This window comes from Heterodontus francisci, chromosome 1 (genome assembly GCF_036365525.1).
Source record: "Heterodontus francisci isolate sHetFra1 chromosome 1, sHetFra1.hap1, whole genome shotgun sequence".
In the NCBI taxonomy this organism is placed as follows: Eukaryota; Metazoa; Chordata; class Chondrichthyes; order Heterodontiformes; family Heterodontidae; genus Heterodontus; species Heterodontus francisci.
Window position 1 is genome coordinate 285,807,797 of NC_090371.1, and position 14,079 is coordinate 285,821,875.

The 14,079-nt window shown below is 42.3% G+C and overlaps 2 protein-coding genes across 7 annotated transcripts in view; one reads left to right on the forward strand and one right to left on the reverse strand.

The window, feature by feature from the left end:
• LOC137377532 (sodium/hydrogen exchanger 9B2-like) overlaps positions 1 to 228 on the reverse strand; it is a 208,668-nt gene extending 208,440 nt beyond the window's left edge. For both annotated transcript variants that reach the window (XM_068047227.1, XM_068047254.1), the window contains exon 1: positions 144 to 228. The gene's annotated coding sequence lies outside the window, so the exon portion shown is untranslated. The remainder of the gene's footprint in view (positions 1 to 143) is intronic.
• Positions 1 to 14,079, forward strand: part of bdh2 (3-hydroxybutyrate dehydrogenase, type 2) — a 98,583-nt gene that overhangs the window by 217 nt on the left and 84,287 nt on the right. Inside the window, exon 1 of one of the 5 annotated variants that reach the window (XM_068047311.1) lies at positions 363 to 452. The exons of the other annotated variants lie outside the window; for them this stretch is intronic. The gene's annotated coding sequence lies outside the window, so the exon portion shown is untranslated. Of the gene's footprint in view, positions 1 to 362; positions 453 to 14,079 lie in introns of those variants that run through there. 5 annotated transcript variants of the gene reach the window in all.

The window sequence follows — 14,079 nt, forward strand, 5'->3', positions numbered from 1 at the left end:
TGCAAGTGTTGCAGTGTTTAAAGCAATGTGTGTCGCATTTATTGGTGATGTTCCTGATAGCTTCGCCAACGAATTTACTACGACCATAGGAGGGAGACTAGTTGTGTGCATGTTTCTTCCACAATATGTAGTGTTGCACTCACCTGGATCAGAAAAGTGAGATGCAAGGGCGTTGTTTTGTAGAGATGCGAACGTCTAAAAAAAAATGTAAGACACGTGGCGATTTCCTAACCCAGGAAATGTTCGCAGAGATGTCTGTCCACATTGCTGCTTTCGCATTGTGCGCCGAATTTTCACTCTCAGTCACAACGCCTTGCTGATTATTTCCAGTATTGTCATTCTTTAAAACACAGATCGGTGGAACTCCAGCTACTTTCTTTGTAACAGAGTTACTGTACAGAAGAGGCCATTCGGCCCATCGAATCCATGCCGATTCTCCACAGAGCTATGCAGTAAGTCCCACTCCACAGCTAGATCCCCCTAGCCCTGCAAGTCTATTTCTCTCAGGTGGCCATCCAACTTCCTCTTGAAGTCATTGATTGTCTCTGCTTCCACCACCCTTGTGAGCAGCGAGTTCCAGGTCATTACCACCCGCGGTGTAAAAATTGCTTCCTAATATTCCCCCTACATCTTTTGCCCAAACGTTTCAAGCTGTGGAGGCTCGTCCTTGTCTAACTTATCTAAGCCTGTCATAATCGTGTACACCTTTATCAAATCTCCTCTCAATCTCCTTTGTTCCATGGAGAACAAAACCAGCTTTTCCAACCTAACCTTGGACCTAAAATCTCCCATCCCTGGAATCATTCTGGTAAATCTCATCTGCACCCTCCGATTTTTCCTGTTACAACCTGGTGCGAAATGTGTCTGGGGGTCTTCTGCTATCTTCACCTGGTCTTATTGTAACAGGGTTTTATTTATAAATGCACTGTGTTTTGAGCTTCCCCCTTTTGCGAATCCTTGTTCACAGCTTTCCAATTATAAGACAATGAAACCAACACACCAGGTTTTCTCAGGTTTAAAGGGGAAAAGTAGAATTTATTAAAACTTAGACTTAAACTTTAATACGGTTGACGCCTACAGATATACGGCGCGCCCCCGTTAGCATGCACATGCAAGACACACATGCAAATAGAGACAGAAAAGAGGAGGTTTGAGTAGAGAGGGGTTTGAGGCAATATCAGAAGAGTTTCTTGTTTACTGTGCTTCGAGCTCACCTGATTGTACGTAGTCTTGCTGTTCGTCAGGGGCCAGTGTTGTTCTTAAACAAAGAACAAAGAAAATTACAGCACAGGAACAGGCCCTTCGGCCCTCCAAGCCTGCGCCGATCCAGATCCTCTATCTAAACATGTCGCCTATTTTCTAAGGGTCTGTATCTCTTTGCTTCCTGCCCATTCATGTATCTGTCTAGATGCATCTTAAAAGACGCTATCGTGCCCGCGTCTACCACCTCCGCTGGCAACGCGTTCCAGGCACCCACCACCCTCTGCGTAAAGAACTTTCCACGCATATCCCCCCTAAACTTATGCCCTCTCACTTTGAACCCGTGACCCCTAGTAATTGAATCCCCCACTCTGGGGAAAAAGCTTCTTGCTATCCACCCTGTCTATACCTCTCATGATTTTGTACACCTCAATCAGGTCCCCACTCAACCTCCGTCTTTCTAATGAAAATAATCCTAATCTACTCGACCTGTCTTCGTAGGAGAACCTTGTTCACATAGGAGACTTTTCTCTCTTTGAGGTTCATGTGTTTTCACAAGATTCAGTTACGTGGGAAAGAGATGGAGGCAGGCAGGTCTGTAGAAGTTCTGCTTCAGTTCCAGGAGCACATGGCTTTCTGATCTCTTTTCCTGTTGGAAATTCAAATTCAAAAAACTCCAGCCAGCTAGTCATGTGACTAAAACTGGTTTGACCACTTCTGTATATTGAGGAAGCAAAAGATTTTGTTCCAGCACTGTCTGATACTATGCAAATGTCTTTCCAGTCAGGGGCTTGTAATTTTAATTTTAATGTTCATCTGGCGAAATAATGTGTGCCTCACTCTTAGCAGATGAGGGGCTTGCCTGACATTCCAAAAGTGTGGTGACCAGAATTAGACTCAATATTACAGTGGGGCCTAACCAGAGCTTTAGGAAGGTACTCTATGCCTCTATTTATGAAGGCCAAGATCCCATCTACTTTGCTAACTACTCTCTCAATATGTTCTGTCACCTTCACAGATCGATGCACATGCACCCCAGGTCCTTCTGTTGCTGCACACTCTTTAGAACTGTGCCATTAAGTCGATATTGCCTCTCCCTATTCCTTCTGCCCAAATGCATCACCTCACACTTGTGTGTATTAAATTCTATCTGCCACCTCTCGGCCTATTCTCCTAGCCTATCTATGTCCTGTTGCATGTAGTTCATATTGTGCTCATTGTTTGCCACACCTCGAAGTTTGGGCAAATTTTGAGATTCTACTCGGTATTCCAAGTCATTTACATATAGCAAAAAAAAAGCAGTGTCTTAGCACTGACCCTTGGGGAACACTGCTGTCTACCATCCTCCAGTCTTAAAAGCAACCATTTACTACGACTCATTGTTTTCTGTCCATAAGCCAAATTTTTTATATAATTGGACACTGACCCTCCTATTCCTTGAGCCTTAATTTTGTTAACCTGCCTTTTATGTGATACTACCTTATCAAACGCTTTCTTAAAATCCATTTAAACTACATCCACTGCATTACCTACAAAATATTTAAAGAAATAGACAGGGTAGATGTAGGTAAGATGTTTCCCCTGGTTGGGGAGTCCAGAACCAGGGGACACAATTTCAAAATAAGGGGGAAGCCACTTAGGGCAGAAATGAGGAGAAACTTCTTTACTCAGAGAGTTGTGAATTCTACCCCAGAGGGCTGTGGAAGCTCAGTTATTGAATATGTTTAAAGCAGAGTTTGACATTTCTAAATGCAAATGACATAAGGGGATTATGAGGATAGTGTGGGAAAAAGGCATTAAAGTGGATGATCAGCCATGATCGTTTTGAATGACGGAGCAGGCTCGATGGGCTGTATAGCTTATTCCTGTTCCTATTTCCTTCATCAACCTCTCTGTTATTTCAACAAAATATTCAATGAGATTAATCAAGCAAGTGTCTCATTGTTTATATAAAAAATGGGTTTACGATCTGTATAACATTTATTAAAATTAGCTGTTTTCATTAATCAACTCTGGATTTAGATAAAATTAGGAGTATTTTAATTATAAGGAGTTCTGTCAAAAATTCAAGCTGTGATCGACCATTAAATATTGAGGTATATTCCATTGAAGTTCTAACATAAGACTAAGGAGAAGAGTGGTGGAGGTGACTGGTACAATCCTTGACGTGATCTATCAGATTACCACAATGACGCAGGGAGTAAGGGTGCAAACTAATTGGGGCTAATTTTCGTTTTAATTTATGGCCACTGTGCACCAGTTCAGGACTGTAATAAACAACAAGAAGTTGCATTTATATAGCACTTTTAACATAAAACATCTCAAAGTGCTTTATAGAAACGTTATAAAAAAACCACTGAGCCAGATAAGGAAATATTAGGACAGGTGGCTAAAAGCTTGGTCATAGAGAGAGATTTTAATGAGTTTGTTATGACCAGGTGAGAAGGGGTCTAGGGGTTCCCTCTCAGCTTTTGCCTGGTTTAACCGTAACAGGGTTTAGTTTTAAAAACACTGTCTTTTAGCTCCCCTTCAGTGAATCCTTGTTCACCACTTTCCAATTGTAAAGCAAAGAAGTCAGACAGGTTTTCTTAGATTTGAACAAGAAAGGTGGAAGTTTATGAATCTTAAACTCTAATCTGGTTAACAACTACGAATATGCGACGTGACCACATTAGCATGCATACGCGATAAACACACACGCAGATAGAGACAGAAAAAGTAGAAAAGAATAAAGGGGAAAAGTTTGAGGCAATATCTGGAATGTAGTTACAATCCTTTAAGTTCAATGTGGAGTCTTTGGTTGCCAGGTTGGTTGGGGCCCAGTGCATGCTTCAATTTGTTTCAATGTAGAAGTCTTTTGTCTCTTGAGGTTTACGTGTCTTCCATGGGTCCGGTGGCTTGAGAGAAAGTGAGAGAGAGACAGCCAGGAGAGAGGCTTTCTTGTTCCAGCTTTAGTTTCAAACTCTGCAGTCTGAATTCAAACAGTCCTGTGTCTAGTTCAAAAGCCTGGCTCAGCCAGTCAGTCATGTGACCAGCTGGTTTAACCCATCCTGTCTTTGTGGACTGTATCATCTTAGCAGACCCTGGAATGCAAGCTTCCTTACACCTTCAGTGTCTGGTGATCAAAATCCATTTGGGATAATTGGACAAGGGTGTAGTTCTTTGTCTCCACAAGCACCATCTCTTAGTATGCAAATGTCCTCCAGTCAAAGGTCTGATGATCTCTTTAACAACACTCCAGCAACAGTTTAAAATTAATGTTCATATGGTGAAATTAATATGCCTCATTCTTGGCAGGTGGGGGTCTTCATGACGAGTGACTTAAAGGATGAGAGATGTTTAGGGAGGGTGTGCCAGAGCTTGGGTCTAGGTGGCTGAAGGTTACATTAATATGCAACAAAATCAGCCACTTCCTGACCAGTTTGCACTGGGAACACCTAATTGAAGACTCAGCTGTATATTTCCCTGAGACAGACAAATTAAACTCTCTATGTGCATGATTCCAGTGCCACCTTAATTTGTTCCCAAAATAGTATGTGTTTCTTATTCTCATAAATTGCCAAGATTGCCTTCCTAATGGCCTATGTGTGTACTGCTGTACTACCTAATCTTATGCTGCTTCTTAGTGCTCCTCTTGTAATTGAAATCTGTGAGTTAGACAACTCTCTAGCTTCAGTATTTGAGGTGGTTCTCAATCTATTTTGACACCTAAAGAGCTGGAGTAGGCCATTCAGCCCTTCAAGCCTGTTCCATCATTAGTTAGAGCATGGATGATCTGTACCTCAACCCCATTTACCCACGTTTGACACATATCCCTTGATGCTTTTACCAAATAAAAATCTATTGATCTCAATTTTGAAAGCTTCAGTTGATCCCAGCGGCCTCAGCCTTGGGGGGAAGTTCTAGATTTCTGCTACCCTTTGTGTGAAGAAATGCTTGCTGATTTCACGTTTGAACAGCCTAGCTCTAAAATTAAGATTATGCCCCCTTGTTCTGACTTGTCTCACCAAGGGAAATAGGATTGATGCAGGGAGACTATCAAATCACTTTATCATTCGAAATACTTTGATTAGATAAGCATTCAATTCTCAAGCAAATGCAAACCCAGTTTATGCTACAACAAACAACACAAAAGCAAAATACTGCAGATGCTGAATATGAAATAAAAACAGAAAGTGCTGGAAATATCCAGCAAATCTAGTAGCATCTGTGGAGAGAGAAAGAGTTAACGTTTCAGCTTTGTGACCTTTCATCAAGAATGGCTAAACAGGTTAGGCCTTTATTCATTAGAGTTTAGAAGAATGAGGGGTGATCTTATTGAAACATACAAGATTCTGAAGGGGCTTGACCGGGTAGATGTTAAGATGTTTCCACTCATGGGGAAATCTCGGACTAGGGGACATAGTTACAGAATAACGGGATGCTCATTTAAAACTAAGATGCGAAGGAATTTCTTCTCTCTTCTCTCAGAGGGTAGTGAATGTCTGGAATTCTCGACCCCAGAGAGTTTATTTATTTATTTTTTATTCAGAGATACAGCACTGAAACAGGCCCTTCGGCCCACCGAGTCTGTGCCGACCATCAACCACCCATTTATACTAATCCCATATTCCTACCACATCCCCACCTTCCCCTAACACCTACCTATACTAGGGGCAATTTATAATGGCCAATTTACCTATCAACCTGCAAGTCTTTGGCTGCAGGAGGAAACCGGAGCACCCGGCGAAAACCCACGCAGTCAGGCAGTACCCAGAATTGAACCTGGGTCGCTGGAGCTGTGAGGCTGCTATGCTAACCACTGAGCCACTGTGCCGCCCAAGTTGTGGAGGCTCGATCACAAAGTATTTAAAGAGGAGGTAGGTAGATTTTTGAAATATCGGGGAGTTGAGGGCTATGAGGAGCTGGCACGAAAGAGGAGTTGAGGTCTGGGGCAGATCAGCCATGATCTTATTGACTGGCAGGGCAGGCTTGAGGGGCTGAATGGCCTACTCCTGCTCCTATTTCTTATGTTCTTAATCTGATGGCCCCTCAGTGTTCAGCCACAACTGGGGAAGAGGATTCAATCAGTGTAGGAAGGGAATTTGTTCAAAAGATTTCTTCAAAAACTGGCTGGTTATTCTTTCTGGGAACTTGTTCTGTGCAAACTGACTGCTTTATTGACCACATAACGACTGACTGCACAAATAATTCATTCAATATAAATTGCTTTGGGTTGTCTTGTAGGTGAAATGAAGCATAAATTCATGTTCTGTCTTTCTTACATTTCCCATAATTGCAGGCTACAGGAATTAATAAATCCAAGATGTCTTGGGGCTGATTTTGATATCGTTCCTGTGCCCAGCATAAGTTTGCATATGTGTACAATTTGAATAATGCTGAATGGAGCTGTATTTGTGGGTTCAGCTAATTTGCATGATGTGCAATACAGCTACACACATCCAGGGGCTTCAGCAGGTAACTCTAAGTGAGTAAGAGTACAGGTGAGGAGCAGCCAATAATGGGAGAAGAATTGTTGCTGCCAGATGGTAGAAGCTGCAAGAAATGTTCCTTCTGTTTTGGGAAATATAGCAGTGCAGTGACGTTAGGCAGCAATGTCATGTTGCTGTGGGTATTCAGTGGGAAAGGAGATTAAAAAGCTGGTTTTGCTAATGAATTAGAAGTATATAAAATAAATAGATAAGTTTAATTAATCACAATGGAAAAGGCCTGGTGGAAACCGGCATGACAGGAAAGTGTTAACAGAAACCATCATCTTCGATCCCCGTCACAAGCTCTATCCTTATCATCATAGTGATCCTACCGAGCCACTCACGTTGTTGCTGTACGTGGCACAGGTCTGGCCCATACCCCACTCCTGCGCTGTGGCGGTCACCCGAGCCATTTTCCGCTTCATCTGGGGATCTAAAATGGACCGGGTCCGGAGGGACACGATGTTCAAATCTCTGGACAAGGGCGGGAAAAATGTACCCAACGTGGCCCTCATCCTGATGACCACCTTGGTGTGCGGCTGCATCAAGCTGTGTGTAGATCTCCAGTACGCAAACTCCAAGTGTCGCTACGTGCTGAGGTTCTATCTGTCCCCGGTGTTGCGAAGGATGGGCCTGGTCACATTGCCGCGGAACGCTCCATGCAGTTGGACCGTGCCATACCACCTATCCTTCGTGGAGCAGTTTCTGCAGGAAAACACCTTTGACCACCCATCCATAAGGCAGTGGTCTGCATGGAACGTCCTCAAGGCCCTACGGGAAAAGGAGATGGTGGATCCTGTCGGATGGTTCCCCTAGCAGACCGTCAAAGTCATTTGGCGGAATGTCTCATCACCAGGACTTTCAAACAAGCACCAAGATGTAGCTTGACTGGTGGTGAGAAGGGCCCTCCCCGTCAGATCCTTCATGCACGCCCGAAGTCTCGCCCCCTCCGCGCAATGTCCCTGTGGTGGCTGTGGTAGGGAAGAGACGGTTGCCCACCTCCTCCTGGAATGTGTCTTTGCAGTGGTTTTTGTCGAAGTTCATCCCAAGCAGCTCTGTAACACAGGAGTCTGTGCTCTATGGGCTGTTCCCAGGGACACACACCGAGTCAAACATCAACTGCTGCTGGAGGACTATCAATTTGGTGAAAGACGCCCTTTGGTCTGCCCGAAACTTGCTGGTCTTCCAGCGCAAAGAGTTGTCCACGACCGAATGTTGCAGACTGGCACATTCCAAGGTCCAGGACTACGTGCTGAGGGATGCACTAAAGCTTGGGGCAGCCGCAGCAAAGGCTCAATGGGGAAAGACCACAGTGTAAGGTCCCCCCACCAAGCTGAACCGAGGGGCTGGAATCATGGGAAACCCCTCGAACTGTATCGGGAAAATTTTGTGTGCTGTAAATGTAAAAATGTAATTGGCATGACAATGAAATGGAAGAGTTGTGAGGCAACTCATGATTGTATAGAAGGTAACTGATCACCTTTGCACTGTTTGTATTTTTTGACTTGATGCTGTTTTAAACTGTTTGGGAATGTAATTTTTACAGATTTTTATGCATAAAGTATATTTTGGAAATAAATAAAAAAATGAATGACATTGAAGTCCCCCCGGAGTACATTCTGTTCCTTTCCTACCCTCAGTGTTTCTTCCAAGTGGTATTCAACATGGAGGAGTACTGATTCATTGAGGGAGGGTGGTAGGTGGTAATCAACAGGAGGTTTCCTTGTCCATGATTGATGTGATACCATGAGACTTCATGGAGTGTAGAGTCAATGTTGAGGATTCCCAGGGCCACTCCCACCCAACTATCTACCACAGTGCTGCTACCTCTGGTGGGTCTGTCCTGCTGGTGTGACAGGACATACCCAGAGATGGTGATGGAGGAGTCTGGGACATTGTAAGGTATAATTCAGTGAGTATGACTATGTAAGGCTGTTGCTTGACTAGTCTGTGGGACAGCTCTCCCAATTTTGGCACAAGTCCCCAGATGTTGGTGAGGAGGATTTTGCAGGTTAGACTGGGCAGCGTGTGCCTTTGTCGTATCCAGTGCCTAGGTCGTTGGTGGGAACGCCATCCATTTTTATTATTATTCGACTTGTTTGTAGTAGTTTTATACAACCGAATGTGTGTCTTGCTAGGCCATTTCGGAGGGCAGTTGAGTCAGCCACATTGCTGTGGGTTAATTTAAAATTCTCATTCTTGTGTTTAAATCCCTATTACGGCCTTATCTTGCCCTATCTTTGTAACTTCCTGCAGCTGTATAAATCCCCACGCTGTCTATTCCTCTGAGTTAGGCCCTCTGTGCATCTCCCCCCACCCCACCCCACTTCATTATTCGTAGCCTTCAATCTCTAGACCCCATACTCTTAAATTCTCTCCACTTTTTCCTCCTTTAAGACCCTCTTAAAACTCATGTCTTTGATCAATCTTTTGATCACCCTTCCCAATAATCTTTCTTTGGCTTGATGAATATTTTATTCTGATTACACCTTTGGATATTTTTCTACAATAGGATCATAGAAATCATAGAAAGTTTACAGCAGAGAGGATTGTCCTGTCTAGTCACCAGTGGGCCTGCAACCAATGAGTACAACCTTCCAAAAATCTTTGTCCGTGAAGAAATGCCAAGAAGGGGTCTGTTAAAATTTGGTTTTGCATGAATGTAACAACCCAGACATGTGAGCATCAGTAAGAACAGATCTGTACATTTATTTTGAAAGGTGCTGCTTTGGGAACCAATGCAGATTTCAAACAAACAAACTGCCTCAGCACTAAATAGACCTTAATTATGGATTGGGAAACATCAGGCCCAGTACTCTGAAAATGAGGCAGTGTAAGATGGTTTACAAAGAGAAATACATTTTTGCATGACTTTCATTAACAATTTCAACTTTACTTGTAGTTCTGGATTTTGTTTGTTTAGATGCAGCAGCATTTCTGCTAGCGAGGCCAAATTCAAAAAAGACCAAAGATCTCTGAGCTCAGGCTATCATTTTCTTCAATGACTATTTTGATAGGTGAGTTTTTGGGAAAAAAAACAAGTGCTTACTAGTCCTCCAGAAATCCACCATACTGTGCACTGAAGGAGAGATTTCCGTTATTGAATTCTTCAGTCTATAAGTTTCAACACCCGTTTACACTTTCCAAAACTATCTCTTAAAACAAATTCAGATGTACCGATGAATGAAGCAACCAAATTTCCAGAATTCAAGAAAGCTGTCATCAGCTTTACAAAGTCCAGTTAATTCCATTTCTGATCCTAACAGTGCTGGTACACCATCAGTAATGATGGCAGTAGCTTCTGTAATGATAGTTTGCTGAATAACAGACATCAGGGTTTTCTTGATCTGCATGCCCTAGGTTAAATGGCAGAATGCTGAGCGGTTCTTCATCAGACACTGTATTTACAAGTCCAACCAGCTGAGGCTTGTCTGGACCATGCAAGACTTAAATATGCCACCTCTGGACAACTTAATTCAACATTATTATTTAGATCTGAGAACCTGCTTTTACTGCGTGACAAGATAGTTGCAGATCTGAAATGTGCTTTTCCAATTGATTGTTATCTGAGAATAGAAAGGTGCAAAATCACTGATCTGCATTTTCACAGAATCACCCAAGGAGTAAAGTTTTGTGCACAGGCAGCAGTACATGCATTCTGGTTCACAGCTACAGTCACAGTCTTGACTTGGTTATCAAATTTACTGAGAATATCTGTTTTCCAAAATGATTGTCAAAGCCTTAACTTTTAAAGAATTAACTTCAAAATCTTTTGAAAAATCCTTATCAGTGGGCTCACAGCAAGCATGGAATTGACAGCAAGATTTGAGTTAAGAAAAACTCAGCAAAGAAAGCATATAGTTTTCCCATTACGTTCTACAAAAAGCTTCCACTCTGGTAACAATGCATAATGCTCTCATCCTCATACTTTCTTTTGCTGTTCCAGTTCTCCCATCTTGGTCATTGAGTAGTGCAGTTGTAAAGTTTGTGTTCACAACAGAGCTAATTTGCTCTCCTCTCCGATTGCTAATATAAGCTACAGCTTATGGGGGAATTCAGAAAAAGGGGGCAAAGCCTTAAAGTTAAATCTAGGTAGTTCGGTGATGTCACAAAGCACACAAAAGGGAGTGGAAATCTGGAACTGTGTCCCCCCAAAAAAGCTGTTGAGACTGGGATCAATTGAAAATGTCAAAACTGAGAATGCTATAATTCTGTGAGGCAATGGTGTTGAGGGTTACAGAAACAGGACAGGTAGATGGAGTTAAGATACAGATCAGCCATGATCTAGTTGAATGATAGAATAAGCTCGAGGAGCTAAATGACCTCCCCCTGTTCCTAGTTCTAGATAGAAGGCTTATTGTAGCTTCCAACTTCAAAAAGAAATGTTAACTATACACAAGATATTAATTTGAACATTTATCACCTGCACTCTCTCAAACTAAAGTATAAATCATGACACCATTAATGTGCCCCTAAGAACACAACTAATTCTGACTTGGAATAAAAACAAGAAATGCTGGAACCACTCAGCAGGTCTGGCAGCATCTGTGAAAAGAGAAGCAGAGTTAGCGTTTCGGGTCAGTGACCCTTCATCGGAAGGGTCCAATGAAGGGTCACTGACTCGAAACGTTAACTCTGCTTCTCTTTTCACAGATGCTGCCAGACCTGCTGAGTGGTTCCAGCATTTCTTGTTTTATTTCAGATTTCCAGCATCCGCAGTATTTTGCTTTTATAATTCTGACTTGGAATTAGTGGTGTACAAACACCACATTGACAGCAACTGTTCAAGAAGGCAGCTCACCACCACCTTTGCAAGGGTAATTAGGGATGGGCAACAAATGTTGGTCTTGCCAGTGATGCCCACATCCCATGAAAGAATAAAAAATAGACAATGCTATCCACATTGATGGTGCCTGCTGAACAATTTGCAGCTTCTCTTCAGAAAAGCATGGTCCCACTCCAGAGATCCCATTTCCGTTCCTAAACCTGATACTGATCTTGCTTCTGTGCCTTCCCCACCCACCACTTAAACTAGTTCTGTACTATCTCACCTCAGTGTGAAAAAGCTGCTCAGTCAGCCAGTTTAACTGAAGGAACTCCAACCCAATGCTCAAAGAGCTACACTGGAAGCACCAAAGGACTTCTTGCAGCCCAAGAGCCAAATGTTGACTTATTATTGTTCAATTGTATGTTAGCTGCTGAGTGATGAACTTGTGACTATTCTGCTTGAGGAATAGAAGAGCAGGGACTCTCTCAGGTCGAGTTGGCTTCTAGAAACTAGAGAGAGGCAAATATGGTGCCAATTTATGGAAACAAATGCAAGAATAGCCACGAGGTATATTCCTGTCACAACCCTATGCTATTTGCATCATCAGTAAACTACATCCAAATCATTAATATACAACAAAACAAATATGAGCCAATATTTGTGGCATCCGATGTGAAAGAGGCTTCTACCACAAATATTGGCTAATGTTTGTTTTCTTGTATATTAATGATTTGGATGTAGTTTGCAGTATCAGGAGAAACATAATGTGATTAAAAATAGTCCACTTGGCTTTACATTTTAAAAAAGGTGCTTAACAAATCTAGAGTTCTCTGAGTTACTGAACAAGGGGAACTCAGTAGAATTCATATACTTAGGCTGGGTTTTCCACCTCTGAACTTGGCATGATATGATTTTCTACCTGCTAAAATGAAGGGGGTAAAAATTGTGGGATGACAAACTTTAATAAAGTAAACTACAAAGCACAAAGGAATAGGAGGGGAGCGTTTGAAATAGTTAAGTGATTATAGTTTGCATTCTCTGACTTAGTTATTAAGGGAGTAGCATCTATATGGAAAGAGGTGTCTAGTGGGATGCAACAATTATTGGCTCATGTTTTTGTTGTATATTAATGATTTGGATAAAGTTTGCTGATAATACCATATTGCATAGGGTTGTGAATAGAAGGAAGCAGATAGACCAGTTGCACGGGGCCCAAAAAGTGAGAAATGCCATTTAATATTAAAAAAATGCATTGTTAGGATGCTAGGAAAGGGAAACGAGCAACAGAAGTACAGCATAATTGGAAATAAATGGACAGGAAACCACACAGGAGAAGGATCTGGCAGTATTCGAGGAAAACACTCTTAAAACTGTCAGCACAGCGTACACTTGCAATGAAAAGTGAAATAGGATCTTTGAATGTACTGCTCGAGAGTTAGAACATGGACACCCCTATGTTCACTGACCTTAACTGGCTTAGAAGCATAGAAACATAGAAAATAGGAATAGGAGAATGCCATTCGGCCCTTCAGGCCTGCTCCGCCATTCAAAAAAATCTTGGCTGATTGTCTAATTCAGTACCCTGTTCCTGCTTTCTCCCCATATCCCTTGATCCCTTTGGCATTAAGAAATATATCTATCTCCGTCTTGAATATATTTAATGACTTGGCCTCCACTGCCTTCTGCGGTAAAGAATTCCACAGGTTTACCACCCTCTGAGTGAAGAAATTTCTCCTCATCTCGGTTCTAAATGGCATAAATGGCTTCTTGTTAAGCAACATTTCAATTTTAAAATTCTCATCCTTGTTTTCAAATTCCTCCATGGCCTTACCCCTCCCTATCTCTGTAATCTCCTCCAGCCTGTTGTGCCTAATCTGCACTTACTCTTAAAGAATCTACAGATGCTGATTGGTGAAAGGTATATCAATATTTTATTCACACAGTAAATTATCAAATACAAGCACTCACTACTTGTACAGTATACTACCCGTCAAGACACGAGGTGATCAGTCTGCGGCTGCTCTTCTGTTCTCTGAGCCCTTGGCTCAGGGTATCTTCTCGAGTGTTCTTCCCCGGGGTTCTCGTGCCTTCCCCAGTTTCAGTCAGGAGTTAAATCTTATTTCCAAGACCCTCCCCTCTTACTTACTCATAGGGGTCTGGTATAATGACATTATGATAATTCCTTATTTGGCTCAGTGAGAACCTGGTTCATTTCTTTACAGTTTCCCATTGTCTACTGTGAGTCTAATTGTATCTCGTGTCCATAGCAACACCTTTATCTGGTACGTGCAAGGACACTGGGTCTGCTAGCATCTTTGCTGTTCCCCTTTCTACCCAATCCCTCTATGTTTCGACACACTGTATAATTATGTGTAACTAGCCCTTTGTTTCAATTAAGTTCTTATATGTTTTTACTGTATGTGTTTTGACTGGATCTACAAGCCCCAAAACCCTCCCAGATCTCTGCACGCTTCTAATTCTGGCCTGTTAAGCATCCCTGATTTTAATCGCTCTACCATTGGTGGCCGTGCCTTTAGCTGCCTGGACTCTTAGCTCTGGAATACCCTCTCTACACCTTTCAGCCTCTTTAACTCTCTCTCCTCCTTTAAGACACTCCTTACAACCTACCTCTTTGACCAA